This window comes from Pseudophryne corroboree, chromosome 4 (genome assembly GCF_028390025.1).
Source record: "Pseudophryne corroboree isolate aPseCor3 chromosome 4, aPseCor3.hap2, whole genome shotgun sequence".
Taxonomy (NCBI): Eukaryota; Metazoa; Chordata; class Amphibia; order Anura; family Myobatrachidae; genus Pseudophryne; species Pseudophryne corroboree.
Window position 1 is genome coordinate 62,789,500 of NC_086447.1, and position 15,480 is coordinate 62,804,979.

Consider the following 15,480-nt stretch of genomic DNA (forward strand, 5'->3'; position numbering starts at 1 on the left):
TCAAGTATATGGTAATTATGAAACAGAGTTTTAATTTCACTGGGAAATGTACTATAAAAGCAGTAGTTTCATAAAAGAACAAATCACACGATACAGCAAAACTAATTGATTAAGAAGGACAGACATCTCTAAACACATTGTGAACCTATGGAGAATGGATTTGGGCTTGAATGTCAAGTAATTAGTGATCAATCAATGCATGAAAAGATAAACACATATCAACTCTGTACAAAATACCTGGTGAAGCCTTAGTCAGCAATGCCCAGGAGGCAGTCATAGCCTGCATCCTATGTGCCCTTCTTCCAAGTTCTGACACTGCTGATAAAACAGAATGTAAGACTGTCCTCTACTTGGCAATACTTGATCAATATCCATGCCATTCATTACATAAGGTAGGGGATTCTGATGATAACCCAGACTCCGGTGAAGAAGTCTAACAGCAATTTAAAGTGTGGAATGATCATCTACTTGCATCCTCATCAGCTGTGGAAATTATGGTGTCCTTGAACTCTGGCAAAGTCTAATGGTTTTTATTGCTATACACTCGGAGATGACCCTTAGAACACTAGAAAATAGTAGAACTTAAGTACAATGCAAAGCTGCAATCGAATGAGTGCCATACTTTTTCACAGGGGATGTAGCTCAGTGGTAGAGCGCATGCTTTGCATGTATGAGGCCCCGGGTTCAATCCCCGGCATCTACATGTTTTGCAAAATGTAGATTCTTTCTTAACTCTATGTAACCTCTCCAGATCAACAAATGCATTAAAAAAAACTCTAGAGAAATTGGAAAAGTTTCAATCAAACTATGAAAAATTATTGACCAGTCTATAAAATGTGATGTTGCTCAGTGGTAGATTATATTCCCCAGAATCTGTGTTTCCTCATTGAAATAAAAGTTATCATATGATACCTACAGTATCCTTGAAATCTATACAGCAAGGTATAATTGTTATCTTTGCTCCGTGCTCTGAGTTTAACCTTAGAACAGTGGAAGTAGTAGAACTTGAGTACTATGCAGAACAGCAATCGCTCGGTATCAAAACACACCAACTCAGAGGGGATGTAACTCAGTGGTAGAGCGCATGCTTTGCATGTATGAGGCCCCGGGTTCAATCCCCGGCATCTCCATGTTTTGCAAAATATAGATTCTTACTTATCTGTATGTAACCTCTTCAGAAGAGCCCAAGACCAACAAATGCATGAATGCACTCTACAGTAATGGGCAAGAATTAACACCAATTCTAAAAAATAATTGATCATTCTATTAAATGTGATGTAGCTCAGTGGTAGATTATATTCTGTGGATACTGTGTTTCCTTATTTAACCAGAAGTTACCATATCATACCTACTGACATTCTCCAAACACTGATGTCAAGTATATGGTAATTATGAAACAGAGTTTTAATTTCACTGGGAAATCTACTATAAAAAGCAGTAGTTTCATAAAAGAACAAATCACAAGATACAGCAAAACTAATTGATTAAGAAGGACAGACATCTTTAAACACATTGTGAACCTATCGAGGATGGATATGGGCTTGAATGTCAAGTAATTAGTGATCAATCAATGCATGAAAAGATAAACACATATCAACTCTGTACAAAATACCTGGTGAAGCCTTAGTCAGCAATGCCCAGGAGGCAGTCATAGCCTGCATACTATGTGCCCTTCTTCCAAGTTCTGACACTGCTGATAAAACAGAATGTAAGACTGTCCTCTACTTGGCAATACTTGATCAATATCCATGCCATTCATTACATAAGGTAGGGGATTCTGATGATAACCCAGACTCCGGTGAAGAAGTCTAACAGCAATTTAAAGTGTGGAATGATCATCTACTTGCATCTTCATCAGCTGTGGAAATTATGGTGTCCTTGAACTCTGGCAAAGTGTAATGGTTTTTATTGCTTTATACTCGGAGATGACCCTTAGAACACTAGAAAATAGTAGAACTTAAGTACAATGCAAAGCTGCAATCGAATGAGTGCCATACTTTTTCACAGGGGATGTAGCTCAGTGGTAGAGCACATGCTTTGCATGTATGAGGCCCCGGGTTCAATCCCCAGCATCTCCATGTTTTGCAAAATGTAGATTCTTTCTTAACTCTATGTAACCTCTCCAGATCAACAAATGCATTAAAAAAACTCTAGAGAAATTGGAAAAGTTTCAATCAAACTATGTAAAATTATTGACCAGTCTATAAAATGTGATGTTGCTTAGTGGTAGATTATATTCCCCAGAATCTGTGTTTCCTCATTGAAATAAAAGTTATCATATGATACCTACAGTATCCTTGAAATCTATATAGCAAGGTATAATTGTTATCTTTGCTCCGTGCTCTGAGTTTAACCTTAGAACAGTGGAAGTAGTAGAACTTGAGTACTATGCAGAACAGCAATCGCTCGGTATCAAAACACACCAACTCAGAGGGGATGTAGCTCAGTGGTAGAGCGCATGCTTTGCATGTATGAGGGCCCGGGTTCAATCCCCGGCATCTCCATGTTTTGAAAAATATAGATTCTTACTTATCTGTATGTAACCTCTTCAGAAGAGCCCAAGACCAATGAATGCACTCTACAGTAATGGGCAAGAATTAACACCAATTATAAAAAATAATTGATCATTCTATTAAATGTGATGTAGCTCAGTGGTAGATTATATTCTGTGGATACTGTGTTTCCTTATTTAACCAGCAGTTACCATATCATACCTACTGACATTCTCCAAACACTGATGTCAAGTATATGGTAATTATGAAACAGAGTTTTAATTTCACTGGGAAATGTACTATAAAAGCAGTAGTTTCATAAAAGAACAAATCACACGATACAGCAAAACTAATTGATTAAGAAGGACAGACATCTCTAAACACATTGTGAACCTATGGAGAATGGATTTGGGCTTGAATGTCAAGTAATTAGTGATCAATCAATGCATGAAAAGATAAACACATATCAACTCTGTACAAAATACCTGGTGAAGCCTTAGTCAGCAATGCCCAGGAGGCAGTCATAGCCTGCATCCTATGTGCCCTTCTTCCAAGTTCTGACACTGCTGATAAAACAGAATGTAAGACTGTCCTCTACTTGGCAATACTTGATCAATATCCATGCCATTCATTACATAAGGTAGGGGATTCTGATGATAACCCAGACTCCGGTGAAGAAGTCTAACAGCAATTTAAAGTGTGGAATGATCATCTACTTGCATCCTCATCAGCTGTGGAAATTATGGTGTCCTTGAACTCTGGCAAAGTCTAATGGTTTTTATTGCTATACACTCGGAGATGACCCTTAGAACACTAGAAAATAGTAGAACTTAAGTACAATGCAAAGCTGCAATCGAATGAGTGCCATACTTTTTCACAGGGGATGTAGCTCAGTGGTAGAGCGCATGCTTTGCATGTATGAGGCCCCGGGTTCAATCCCCGGCATCTACATGTTTTGCAAAATGTAGATTCTTTCTTAACTCTATGTAACCTCTCCAGATCAACAAATGCATTAAAAAAAACTCTAGAGAAATTGGAAAAGTTTCAATCAAACTATGAAAAATTATTGACCAGTCTATAAAATGTGATGTTGCTCAGTGGTAGATTATATTCCCCAGAATCTGTGTTTCCTCATTGAAATAAAAGTTATCATATGATACCTACAGTATCCTTGAAATCTATACAGCAAGGTATAATTGTTATCTTTGCTCCGTGCTCTGAGTTTAACCTTAGAACAGTGGAAGTAGTAGAACTTGAGTACTATGCAGAACAGCAATCGCTCGGTATCAAAACACACCAACTCAGAGGGGATGTAACTCAGTGGTAGAGCGCATGCTTTGCATGTATGAGGCCCCGGGTTCAATCCCCGGCATCTCCATGTTTTGCAAAATATAGATTCTTACTTATCTGTATGTAACCTCTTCAGAAGAGCCCAAGACCAACAAATGCATGAATGCACTCTACAGTAATGGGCAAGAATTAACACCAATTCTAAAAAATAATTGATCATTCTATTAAATGTGATGTAGCTCAGTGGTAGATTATATTCTGTGGATACTGTGTTTCCTTATTTAACCAGAAGTTACCATATCATACCTACTGACATTCTCCAAACACTGATGTCAAGTATATGGTAATTATGAAACAGAGTTTTAATTTCACTGGGAAATGTACTATAAAAGCAGTAGTTTCATAAAAGAACAAATCACAAGATACAGCAAAACTAATTGATTAAGAAGGACAGACATCTTTAAACACATTGTGAACCTATCGAGGATGGATTTGGGCTTGAATGTCAAGTAATTAGTGATCAATCAATGCATGAAAAGATAAACACATATCAACTCTGTACAAAATACCTGGTGAAGCCTTAGTCAGCAATGCCCAGGAGGCAGTCATAGCCTGCATACTATGTGCCCTTCTTCCAAGTTCTGACACTGCTGATAAAACAGAATGTAAGACTGTCCTCTACTTGGCAATACTTGATCAATATCCATGCCATTCATTACATAAGGTAGGGGATTCTGATGATAACCCAGACTCCGGTGAAGAAGTCTAACAGCAATTTAAAGTGTGGAATGATCATCTACTTGCATCTTCATCAGCTGTGGAAATTATGGTGTCCTTGAACTCTGGCAAAGTGTAATGGTTTTTATTGCTTTATACTCGGAGATGACCCTTAGAACACTAGAAAATAGTAGAACTTAAGTACAATGCAAAGCTGCAATCGAATGAGTGCCATACTTTTTCACAGGGGATGTAGCTCAGTGGTAGAGCACATGCTTTGCATGTATGAGGCCCCGGGTTCAATCCCCGGCATCTCCATGTTTTGCAAAATGTAGATTCTTTCTTAATTCTATGTAACCTCTCCAGATCAACAAATGCATTAAAAAAACTCTAGAGAAATTGGAAAAGTTTCAATCAAACTATGTAAAATTATTGACCAGTCTATAAAATGTGATGTTGCTTAGTGGTAGATTATATTCCCCAGAATCTGTGTTTCCTCATTGAAATAAAAGTTATCATATGATACCTACAGTATCCTTGAAATCTATACAGCAAGGTATAATTGTTAACTTTGCTCCGTGCTCTGAGTTTAACCTTAGAACAGTGGAAGTAGTAGAACTTGAGTACTATGCAGAACAGCAATCGCTCGGTATCAAAACACACCAACTCAGAGGGGATGTAGCTCAGTGGTAGAGCGCATGCTTTTCATGTATGAGGGTCCGGGTTCAATCCCCGGCATCTCCATGTTTTGAAAAATATAGATTCTTACTTATCTGTATGTAACCTCTTCAGAAGAGCCCAAGACCAATGAATGCACTCTACAGTAATGGGCAAGAATTAACACCAATTATAAAAAATAATTGATCATTCTATTAAATGTGATGTAGCTCAGTGGTAGATTATATTCTGTGGATACTGTGTTTCCTTATTTAACCAGCAGTTACCATATCATACCTACTGACATTCTCCAAACACTGATGTCAAGTATATGGTAATTATGAAACAGAGTTTTAATTTCACTGGGAAATGTACTATAAAAGCAGTAGTTTCATAAAAGAACAAATCACACGATACAGCAAAACTAATTGATTAAGAAGGACAGACATCTCTAAACACATTGTGAACCTATGGAGAATGGATTTGGGCTTGAATGTCAAGTAATTAGTGATCAATCAATGCATGAAAAGATAAACACATATCAACTCTGTACAAAATACCTGGTGAAGCCTTAGTCAGCAATGCCCAGGAGGCAGTCATAGCCTGCATCCTATGTGCCCTTCTTCCAAGTTCTGACACTGCTGATAAAACAGAATGTAAGACTGTCCTCTACTTGGCAATACTTGATCAATATCCATGCCATTCATTACATAAGGTAGGGGATTCTGATGATAACCCAGACTCCGGTGAAGAAGTCTAACAGCAATTTAAAGTGTGGAATGATCATCTACTTGCATCCTCATCAGCTGTGGAAATTATGGTGTCCTTGAACTCTGGCAAAGTCTAATGGTTTTTATTGCTATACACTCGGAGATGACCCTTAGAACACTAGAAAATAGTAGAACTTAAGTACAATGCAAAGCTGCAATCGAATGAGTGCCATACTTTTTCACAGGGGATGTAGCTCAGTGGTAGAGCGCATGCTTTGCATGTATGAGGCCCCGGGTTCAATCCCCGGCATCTACATGTTTTGCAAAATGTAGATTCTTTCTTAACTCTATGTAACCTCTCCAGATCAACAAATGCATTAAAAAAAACTCTAGAGAAATTGGAAAAGTTTCAATCAAACTATGAAAAATTATTGACCAGTCTATAAAATGTGATGTTGCTCAGTGGTAGATTATATTCCCCAGAATCTGTGTTTCCTCATTGAAATAAAAGTTATCATATGATACCTACAGTATCCTTGAAATCTATACAGCAAGGTATAATTGTTATCTTTGCTCCGTGCTCTGAGTTTAACCTTAGAACAGTGGAAGTAGTAGAACTTGAGTACTATGCAGAACAGCAATCGCTCGGTATCAAAACACACCAACTCAGAGGGGATGTAACTCAGTGGTAGAGCGCATGCTTTGCATGTATGAGGCCCCGGGTTCAATCCCCGGCATCTCCATGTTTTGCAAAATATAGATTCTTACTTATCTGTATGTAACCTCTTCAGAAGAGCCCAAGACCAACAAATGCATGAATGCACTCTACAGTAATGGGCAAGAATTAACACCAATTCTAAAAAATAATTGATCATTCTATTAAATGTGATGTAGCTCGGTGGTAGATTATATTCTGTGGATACTGTGTTTCCTTATTTAACCAGAAGTTACCATATCATACCTACTGACATTCTCCAAACACTGATGTCAAGTATATGGTAATTATGAAACAGAGTTTTAATTTCACTGGGAAATGTACTATAAAAGCAGTAGTTTCATAAAAGAACAAATCACAAGATACAGCAAAACTAATTGATTAAGAAGGACAGACATCTTTAAACACATTGTGAACCTATCGAGGATGGATTTGGGCTTGAATGTCAAGTAATTAGTGATCAATCAATGCATGAAAAGATAAACACATATCAACTCTGTACAAAATACCTGGTGAAGCCTTAGTCAGCAATGCCCAGGAGGCAGTCATAGCCTGCATACTATGTGCCCTTCTTCCAAGTTCTGACACTGCTGATAAAACAGAATGTAAGACTGTCCTCTACTTGGCAATACTTGATCAATATCCATGCCATTCATTACATAAGGTAGGGGATTCTGATGATAACCCAGACTCCGGTGAAGAAGTCTAACAGCAATTTAAAGTGTGGAATGATCATCTACTTGCATCTTCATCAGCTGTGGAAATTATGGTGTCCTTGAACTCTGGCAAAGTGTAATGGTTTTTATTGCTTTATACTCGGAGATGACCCTTAGAACACTAGAAAATAGTAGAACTTAAGTACAATGCAAAGCTGCAATCGAATGAGTGCCATACTTTTTCACAGGGGATGTAGCTCAGTGGTAGAGCACATGCTTTGCATGTATGAGGCCCCGGGTTCAATCCCCGGCATCTCCATGTTTTGCAAAATGTAGATTCTTTCTTAACTCTATGTAACCTCTCCAGATCAACAAATGCATTAAAAAAACTCTAGAGAAATTGGAAAAGTTTCAATAAAACTATGTAAAATTATTGACCAGTCTATAAAATGTGATGTTGCTTAGTGGTAGATTATATTCCCCAGAATCTGTGTTTCCTCATTGAAATAAAAGTTATCATATGATACCTACAGTATCCTTGAAATCTATACAGCAAGGTATAATTGTTAACTTTGCTCCGTGCTCTGAGTTTAACCTTAGAACAGTGGAAGTAGTAGAACTTGAGTACTATGCAGAACAGCAATCGCTCGGTATCAAAACACACCAACTCAGAGGGGATGTAGCTCAGTGGTAGAGCGCATGCTTTGCATGTATGAGGGTCCGGGTTCAATCCCCGGCATCTCCATGTTTTGAAAAATATAGATTCTTACTTATCTTTATGTAACCTCTTCAGAAGAGCCCAAGACCAATGAATGCACTCTACAGTAATGGGCAAGAATTAACACCAATTATAAAAAATAATTGATCATTCTATTAAATGTGATGTAGCTCAGTGGTAGATTATATTCTGTGGATACTGTGTTTCCTTATTTAACCAGCAGTTACCATATCATACCTACTGACATTCTCCAAACACTGATGTCAAGTATATGGTAATTATGAAACAGAGTTTTAATTTCACTGGGAAATGTACTATAAAAGCAGTAGTTTCATAAAAGAACAAATCACACGATACAGCAAAACTAATTGATTAAGAAGGACAGACATCTCTAAACACATTGTGAACCTATGGAGAATGGATTTGGGCTTGAATGTCAAGTAATTAGTGATCAATCAATGCATGAAAAGATAAACACATATCAACTCTGTACAAAATACCTGGTGAAGCCTTAGTCAGCAATGCCCAGGAGGCAGTCATAGCCTGCATCCTATGTGCCCTTCTTCCAAGTTCTGACACTGCTGATAAAACAGAATGTAAGACTGTCCTCTACTTGGCAATACTTGATCAATATCCATGACATTCATTACATAAGGTAGGGGATTCTGATGATAACCCAGACTCCGGTGAAGAAGTCTAACAGCAATTTAAAGTGTGGAATGATCATCTACTTGCATCCTCATCAGCTGTGGAAATTATGGTGTCCTTGAACTCTGGCAAAGTCTAATGGTTTTTATTGCTATACACTCGGAGATGACCCTTAGAACACTAGAAAATAGTAGAACTTAAGTACAATGCAAAGCTGCAATCGAATGAGTGCCATACTTTTTCACAGGGGATGTAGCTCAGTGGTAGAGCGCATGCTTTGCATGTATGAGGCCCAGGGTTCAATCCCCGGCATCTACATGTTTTGCAAAATGTAGATTCTTTCTTAACTCTATGTAACCTCTCCAGATCAACAAATGCATTAAAAAAAACTCTAGAGAAATTGGAAAAGTTTCAATCAAACTATGAAAAATTATTGACCAGTCTATAAAATGTGACGTTGCTCAGTGGTAGATTATATTCCCCAGAATCTGTGTTTCCTCATTGAAATAAAAGTTATCATATGATACCTACAGTATCCTTGAAATCTATACAGCAAGGTATAATTGTTATCTTTGCTCCGTGCTCTGAGTTTAACCTTAGAACAGTGGAAGTAGTAGAACTTGAGTACTATGCAGAACAGCAATCGCTCGGTATCAAAACACACCAACTCAGAGGGGATGTAGCTCAGTGATAGAGCGCATGCTTTGCATGTATGAGGCCCCGGGTTCAATCCCCGGCATCTCCATGTTTTGCAAAATATAGATTCTTACTTATCTGTATGTAACCTCTTCAGAAGAGCCCAAGACCAACAAATGCATGAATGCACTCTACAGTAATGGGCAAGAATTAACACCAATTATAAAAAATAATTGATCATTCTATTAAATGTGATGTAGCTCAGTGGTAGATTATATTCTGTGGATACTGTGTTTCCTTATTTAACCAGCAGTTACCATATCATACCTACTGACATTCTCCAAACACTGATGTCAAGTATATGGTAATTATGAAACAGAGTTTTAATTTCACTGGGAAATGTACTATAAAAGCAGTAGTTTCATAAAAGAACAAATCACAAGATACAGCAAAACTAATTGATTAAGAAGGACAGACATCTTTAAACACATTGTGAACCTATCGAGGATGGATTTGGGCTTGAATGTCAAGTAATTAGTGATCAATCAATGCATGAAAAGATAAACACATATCAACTCTGTACAAAATACCTGGTGAAGCCTTAGTCAGCAATGCCCAGGAGGCAGTCATAGCCTGCATCCTATGTGCCCTTCTTCCAAGTTCTGACACTGCTGATAAAACAGAATGTAAGACTGTCCTCTACTTGGCAATACTTGATCAATATCCATGCCATTCATTACATAAGGTAGGGGATTCTGATGATAACCCAGACTCCGGTGAAGAAGTCTAACAGCAATTTAAAGTGTGGAATGATCATCTACTTGCATCCTCATCAGCTGTGGAAATTATGGTGTCCTTGAACTCTGGCAAAGTCTAATGGTTTTTATTGCTATATACTCGGAGATGACCCTTAGAACACTAGAAAATAGTAGAACTTAAGTACAATGCAAAGCTGCAATCGAATGAGTGCCACACTTTTTCACAGGGGATGTAGCTCAGTGGTAGAGCGCATGCTTCGCATGTATGAGGCCCCGGGTTCAATCCCCGGCATCTCCATGTTTTGCAAAATGTAGATTCTTTCTTAACTCTATGTAACCTCTCCAGATCAACAAATGCATTAAAAAAAAATCTAGAGAAATTGGAAAAGTTTCAATCAAACTATGAAAAATTATTGACCAGTCTATAAAATGTGATGTTGCTCAGTGGTAGATTATATTCCCCAGAATCTGTGTTTCCTCATTGAAATAAAAGTTATCATATGATACCTACAGTATCCTTGAAATCTATACAGCAAGGTATAATTGTTATCTTTGCTCCGTGCTCTGAGTTTAACCTTAGAACAGTGGAAGTAGTAGAACTTGAGTACTATGCAGAACAGCAATCGCTCGGTTTCAAAACACGCCAACTCAGAGGGGATGTAGCTCAGTGGTAGAGCGCATGCTTTGCATGTATGAGGCCCCGGGTTCAATCCCCGGCATCTCCATGTTTTGCAAAATATAGATTCTTACTTATCTGTATGTAACCTCTTCAGAAGAGCCCAAGACCAACAAATGCATGAATGCACTCTACAGTAATGGGCAAGAATTAACACCAATTATAAAAAATAATTGATTATTCTATTAAATGTGATGTAGCTCAGTGGTAGATTATATTCTGTGGATACTGTGTTTCCTTATTTAACCAGCAGTTACCATATCATACCTACTGAAATTCTCCAAACACTGATGTCAAGTATATGGTAATTATGAAACAGAGTTTTAATTTCACTGGGAAATGTACTATAAAAGCAGTAGTTTCATAAAAGAACAAATCACACGATACAGCAAAACTAATTGATTAAGAAGGACAGACATCTTTAAACACATTGTGAACCTATGGAGGATGGATTTGGGCTTGAATGTCAAGTAATTAGTGATCAATCAATGCATGAAAAGATAAACACATATCAACTCTGTACAAAATACCTGGTGAAGCCTTAGTCAGCAATGCCCAGGAGGCAGTCATAGCCTGCATACTATGTGCCCTTCTTCCAAGTTCTGACACTGCTGATAAAACAGAATGTAAGACTGTCCTCTACTTGGCAATACTTGATCAATATCCATGCCATTCATTACATAAGGTAGGGGATTCTGATGATAACCCAGACTCCGGTGAAGAAGTCTAACAGCAATTTAAAGTGTGGAATGATCATCTACTTGCATCTTCATCAGCTGTGGAAATTATGGTGTCCTTGAACTCTGGCAAAGTGTAATGGTTTTTATTGCTTTATACTCGGAGATGACCCTTAGAACACTAGAAAATAGTAGAACTTAAGTACAATGCATAGCTGCAATCAAATGAGTGCCACACTTTTTCACAGGGGATATAGCTCAGTGGTAGAGCGCATGCTGTGCATGTATGAGGCCCCGGGTTCAATCCCCGGCATCTCCATGTTTTGCAAAATGTAGATTCTTTCTTAACTCTATGTAACCTCTCCAGATCAACAAATGCATTAAAAAAAACTCTAGAGAAATTGGAAAAGTTTCAATCAAACTATGAAAAATTATTGACAAGTCTATAAAATGTGATGTTGCTCAGTGGAAGATTATATTCCCCAGAATCTGTGTTTCCTCATTGAAATAAAAGTTATCATATGATACCTACAGTATCCTTGAAATCTATACAGCAAGGTATAATTGTTATCTTTGCTCCGTGCTCTGAGTTTAACCTTAGAACAGTGGAAGTAGTAGAACTTGAGTACTATGCAGAACAGCAATCGCTCGGTATCAAAACACACCAACTCAGAGGGGATGTAGCTCAGTGGTAGAGCGCATGCTTTGCATGTATGAGGCCCCGGGTTCAATCCCCGGCATCTCCATGTTTTGCAAAATATAGATTCTTACTTATCTGTATGTAACCTCTTCAGAAGAATGCACTCTACAGTAATGGGCAAGAATTAACACCAATTATAAAAAATAATTGATCATTCTATTAAATGTGATGTAGCTCAGTGGTAGATTATATTCTGTGGATACTGTGTTTCCTTATTTAACCAGCAGTTACCATATCATACCTACTGACATTCTCCAAACACTGATGTCAATTATATGGTAATTATGAAACAGAGTTTTAATTTCACTGGGAAATGTACTATAAAAGCAGTAGTTTCATAAAAGAACAAATCACACGATACAGCAAAACTAATTGATTAAGAAGGACAGACATCTTTAAACGCATTGTGAACCTATGGAGGATGGATTTGGGCTTGAATGTCAAGTAATTAGTGATCAATCAATGCATGAAAAGATAAACACATATCAACTCTGTACAAAATACCTGGTGAAGCCTTAGTCAGCAATGCCCAGGAGGCAGTCATAGCCTGCATCCTATGTGCCCTTCTTCCAAGTTCCGACACTGCTGATAAAACAGAATGTAAGACTGTCCTCTACTTGGCAATACTTGATCAATATCCATGCCATTCATTACATAAGGTAGGGGATTCTGATGATAACCCAGACTCCGGTGAAGAAGTCTAACAGCAATTTAAAGTGTGGAATGATCATCTACTTGCATCCTCATCAGCTGTGGAAATTATGGTGTCCTTGAACTCTGGCAAAGTGTAATGGTTTTTATTGCTATATACTCGGAGATGACCCTTAGAACACTAGAAAATAGTAGAACTTAAGTACAATGCAAAGCTGCAATCGAATGAGTGCCATACTTTTTCATAGGGGATGTAGCTCAGTGGTAGAGCGCATGCTTTGCATGTATGAGGCCCCGGGTTCAATCCCCGGCATCTCCATGTTTTGCAAAATGTAGATTCTTTCTTAACTCTATGTAACCTCTCCAGATCAACAAATGCATTAAAAAAAACTCTAGAGAAATTGGAAAAGTTTCAATCAAACTATGAAAAATGATTGACCAGTCTATAAAATGTGATGTTGCTCAGTGGTAGATTATATTCCCCAGAATCTGTGTTTCCTCATTGAAATAAAAGTTATCATATGATACCTACAGTATCCTTGAAATCTATACAGCAAGGTATAATTGTTATCTTTGCTCCGTGCTCTGAGTTTAACCTTAGAACAGTGGAAGTAGTAGAACTTGAGTACTATGCAGAACAGCAATCGCTCGGTATCAAAACACACCCACTCAGAGGGGATGTAGCTCAGTGGTAGAGCGCATGCTTTGCATGTATGAGGCCCCGGGTTCAATCCCCGGCATCCCCATGTTTTGCAAAATATAGATTCTTACTTATCTGTATGTAACCTCTTCAGAAGAGCCCAAGACCAACAAATGCATGAATGCACTCTACAGTAATGGGCAAGAATTAACACCAATTATAAAAAATAATTGATCATTCTATTAAATGTGATGTAGCTCAGTGGTAGATTATATTCTGTGGATACTGTGTTTCCTTATTTAACCAGCAGTTACCATATCATACCTACTGACATTCTCCAAACACTGATGTCAAGTATATGGTAATTATGAAACAGAGTTTTAATTTCACTGGGAAATGTACTATAAAAGCAGTAGTTTCATAAAAGAACAAATCACACGATACAGCAAAACTAATTGATTAAGAAGGACAGACATCTTTAAACACATTGTGAACCTATGGAGGATGGATTTGGGCTTGAATGTCAAGTAATTAGTGATCAATCAATGCATGAAAAGATAAACACATATCAACTCTGTACAAAATACCTGGTGAAGCCTTAGTCAGCAATGCCCAGGAGGCAGTCATAGCCTGCATACTATGTGCCCTTCTTCCAAGTTCTGACACTGCTGATAAAACAGAATGTAAGACTGTCCTCTACTTGGCAATACTTGATCAATATCCATGCCATTCATTACATAAGGTAGGGGATTCTGATGATAACCCAGACTCCGGTGAAGAAGTCTAACAGCAATTTAAAGTGTGGAATGATCATCTACTTGCATCTTCATCAGCTGTGGAAATTATGGTGTCCTTGAACTCTGGCAAAGTGTAATGGTTTTTATTGCTTTATACTCGGAGATGACCCTTAGAACACTAGAAAATAGTAGAACTTAAGTACAATGCAAAGCTGCAATCGAATGAGTGCTATACTTTTTCAAGGGGATGTAGCTCAGTGGTAGAGCGCATGCTTTGCATGTATGAGCCCCGGGTTCAATCCCCGGCATCTCCATGTTTTGCAAAATGTAGATTCTTTCTTAACTCTATGTAACCTCTCCAGATCAACAAATGCATTAAAAAAAACTCTAGAGAAATTGGAAAAGTTTCAATCAAACTATGAAAAATTATTGACCAGTCTATAAAATGTGATGTTGCTCAGTGGTAGATTATATTCCCCAGAATCTGTGTTTCCTCATTGAAATAAAAGTTATCATATGATACCTACAGTATCCTTGAAATCTATACAGCAAGGTATAATTGTTATCTTTGCTCCGTGCTCTGAGTTTAACCTTAGAACAGTGGAAGTAGTAGAACTTGAGTAGTATGCAGAACAGCAATCGCTCGGTATCAAAACACACCAACTCAGAGGGGATGTAGCTCAGTGGTAGAGCGCATGCTTTGCATGTATGAGGCCCTGGGTTCAATCCCCGGCATCTCCTTGTTTTGCAAAATATAGATTCTTACTTATCTGTATGTAACCTCTTCAGAAGAGCCCAAGACCAACAAATGCATGAATGCACTCTACAGTAATGGGCAAGAATTAACACCAATTATAAAAAATAATTGATCATTCTATTAAATGTGATGTAGCTCAGTGGTAGATTATATTCTGTGGATACTGTGTTTCCTTATTTAACCAGCAGTTACCATATCATACCTACTGACATTCTCCAAACACTGATGTCAAGTATATGGTAATTATGAAACAGAGTTTTAATTTCACTGGGAAATATACTATAAAAGCAGTAGTTTCATAAAAGAACAAATCACACGATACAGCAAAACTAATTGATTAAGAAGGACAGACATCTTTAAACGCATTGTGAACCTATGGAGGATGGATTTGGGCTTGAATGTCAAGTAATTAGTGATCAATCAATGCATGAAAAGATAAACACATATCAACTCTGTACAAAATACCTGGTGAAGCCTTAGTCAGCAATGCCCAGGAGGCAGTCATAGCCTGCATCCTATGTGCCCTTCTTCCAAGTTCCGACACTGCTGATAAAACAGAATGTAAGACTGTCCTCTACTTGGCAATACTTGATCAATATCCATGCCATTCATTACATAAGGTAGGGGATTCTGATGATAACCCAG

General features: G+C 37.8%; 22 non-coding genes across 22 annotated transcripts; all 22 read left to right on the forward strand.

Moving 5' to 3' along the window:
* The first annotated feature begins 631 nt into the window (after window positions 1–631).
* Window positions 632–703, forward strand: TRNAA-UGC (transfer RNA alanine (anticodon UGC)). The gene has a single exon. It is a non-coding gene; the product is annotated as a tRNA-Ala (tRNA).
* A 355-nt stretch (window positions 704–1,058) lies between these two features.
* TRNAA-UGC (transfer RNA alanine (anticodon UGC)) lies at window positions 1,059–1,130 on the forward strand. The gene has a single exon. It is a non-coding gene; the product is annotated as a tRNA-Ala (tRNA).
* An 876-nt stretch (window positions 1,131–2,006) lies between these two features.
* On the forward strand, window positions 2,007–2,078 carry TRNAA-UGC (transfer RNA alanine (anticodon UGC)). Its single transcript has one exon. It is a non-coding gene; the product is annotated as a tRNA-Ala (tRNA).
* A 354-nt stretch (window positions 2,079–2,432) lies between these two features.
* Window positions 2,433–2,504, forward strand: TRNAA-UGC (transfer RNA alanine (anticodon UGC)). Its single transcript has one exon. It is a non-coding gene; the product is annotated as a tRNA-Ala (tRNA).
* An 867-nt stretch (window positions 2,505–3,371) lies between these two features.
* On the forward strand, window positions 3,372–3,443 carry TRNAA-UGC (transfer RNA alanine (anticodon UGC)). The gene has a single exon. It is a non-coding gene; the product is annotated as a tRNA-Ala (tRNA).
* A 355-nt stretch (window positions 3,444–3,798) lies between these two features.
* TRNAA-UGC (transfer RNA alanine (anticodon UGC)) lies at window positions 3,799–3,870 on the forward strand. Its single transcript has one exon. It is a non-coding gene; the product is annotated as a tRNA-Ala (tRNA).
* An 875-nt stretch (window positions 3,871–4,745) lies between these two features.
* TRNAA-UGC (transfer RNA alanine (anticodon UGC)) lies at window positions 4,746–4,817 on the forward strand. Its single transcript has one exon. It is a non-coding gene; the product is annotated as a tRNA-Ala (tRNA).
* A 354-nt stretch (window positions 4,818–5,171) lies between these two features.
* TRNAE-UUC (transfer RNA glutamic acid (anticodon UUC)) lies at window positions 5,172–5,243 on the forward strand. The gene has a single exon. It is a non-coding gene; the product is annotated as a tRNA-Glu (tRNA).
* An 867-nt stretch (window positions 5,244–6,110) lies between these two features.
* TRNAA-UGC (transfer RNA alanine (anticodon UGC)) lies at window positions 6,111–6,182 on the forward strand. The gene has a single exon. It is a non-coding gene; the product is annotated as a tRNA-Ala (tRNA).
* A 355-nt stretch (window positions 6,183–6,537) lies between these two features.
* TRNAA-UGC (transfer RNA alanine (anticodon UGC)) lies at window positions 6,538–6,609 on the forward strand. The gene has a single exon. It is a non-coding gene; the product is annotated as a tRNA-Ala (tRNA).
* An 875-nt stretch (window positions 6,610–7,484) lies between these two features.
* On the forward strand, window positions 7,485–7,556 carry TRNAA-UGC (transfer RNA alanine (anticodon UGC)). Its single transcript has one exon. It is a non-coding gene; the product is annotated as a tRNA-Ala (tRNA).
* Window positions 7,557–7,910: 354 nt separating this feature from the next.
* On the forward strand, window positions 7,911–7,982 carry TRNAA-UGC (transfer RNA alanine (anticodon UGC)). The gene has a single exon. It is a non-coding gene; the product is annotated as a tRNA-Ala (tRNA).
* Window positions 7,983–8,849: 867 nt separating this feature from the next.
* TRNAA-UGC (transfer RNA alanine (anticodon UGC)) lies at window positions 8,850–8,921 on the forward strand. The gene has a single exon. It is a non-coding gene; the product is annotated as a tRNA-Ala (tRNA).
* Window positions 8,922–9,276: 355 nt separating this feature from the next.
* TRNAA-UGC (transfer RNA alanine (anticodon UGC)) lies at window positions 9,277–9,348 on the forward strand. The gene has a single exon. It is a non-coding gene; the product is annotated as a tRNA-Ala (tRNA).
* An 875-nt stretch (window positions 9,349–10,223) lies between these two features.
* On the forward strand, window positions 10,224–10,295 carry TRNAA-CGC (transfer RNA alanine (anticodon CGC)). The gene has a single exon. It is a non-coding gene; the product is annotated as a tRNA-Ala (tRNA).
* A 355-nt stretch (window positions 10,296–10,650) lies between these two features.
* Window positions 10,651–10,722, forward strand: TRNAA-UGC (transfer RNA alanine (anticodon UGC)). Its single transcript has one exon. It is a non-coding gene; the product is annotated as a tRNA-Ala (tRNA).
* Window positions 10,723–11,597: 875 nt separating this feature from the next.
* Window positions 11,598–11,669, forward strand: TRNAA-UGC (transfer RNA alanine (anticodon UGC)). Its single transcript has one exon. It is a non-coding gene; the product is annotated as a tRNA-Ala (tRNA).
* Window positions 11,670–12,024: 355 nt separating this feature from the next.
* On the forward strand, window positions 12,025–12,096 carry TRNAA-UGC (transfer RNA alanine (anticodon UGC)). Its single transcript has one exon. It is a non-coding gene; the product is annotated as a tRNA-Ala (tRNA).
* Window positions 12,097–12,948: 852 nt separating this feature from the next.
* TRNAA-UGC (transfer RNA alanine (anticodon UGC)) lies at window positions 12,949–13,020 on the forward strand. Its single transcript has one exon. It is a non-coding gene; the product is annotated as a tRNA-Ala (tRNA).
* Window positions 13,021–13,375: 355 nt separating this feature from the next.
* TRNAA-UGC (transfer RNA alanine (anticodon UGC)) lies at window positions 13,376–13,447 on the forward strand. Its single transcript has one exon. It is a non-coding gene; the product is annotated as a tRNA-Ala (tRNA).
* An 874-nt stretch (window positions 13,448–14,321) lies between these two features.
* On the forward strand, window positions 14,322–14,392 carry TRNAA-UGC (transfer RNA alanine (anticodon UGC)). Its single transcript has one exon. It is a non-coding gene; the product is annotated as a tRNA-Ala (tRNA).
* Window positions 14,393–14,747: 355 nt separating this feature from the next.
* TRNAA-UGC (transfer RNA alanine (anticodon UGC)) lies at window positions 14,748–14,819 on the forward strand. Its single transcript has one exon. It is a non-coding gene; the product is annotated as a tRNA-Ala (tRNA).
* Window positions 14,820–15,480: the final 661 nt, after the last annotated feature.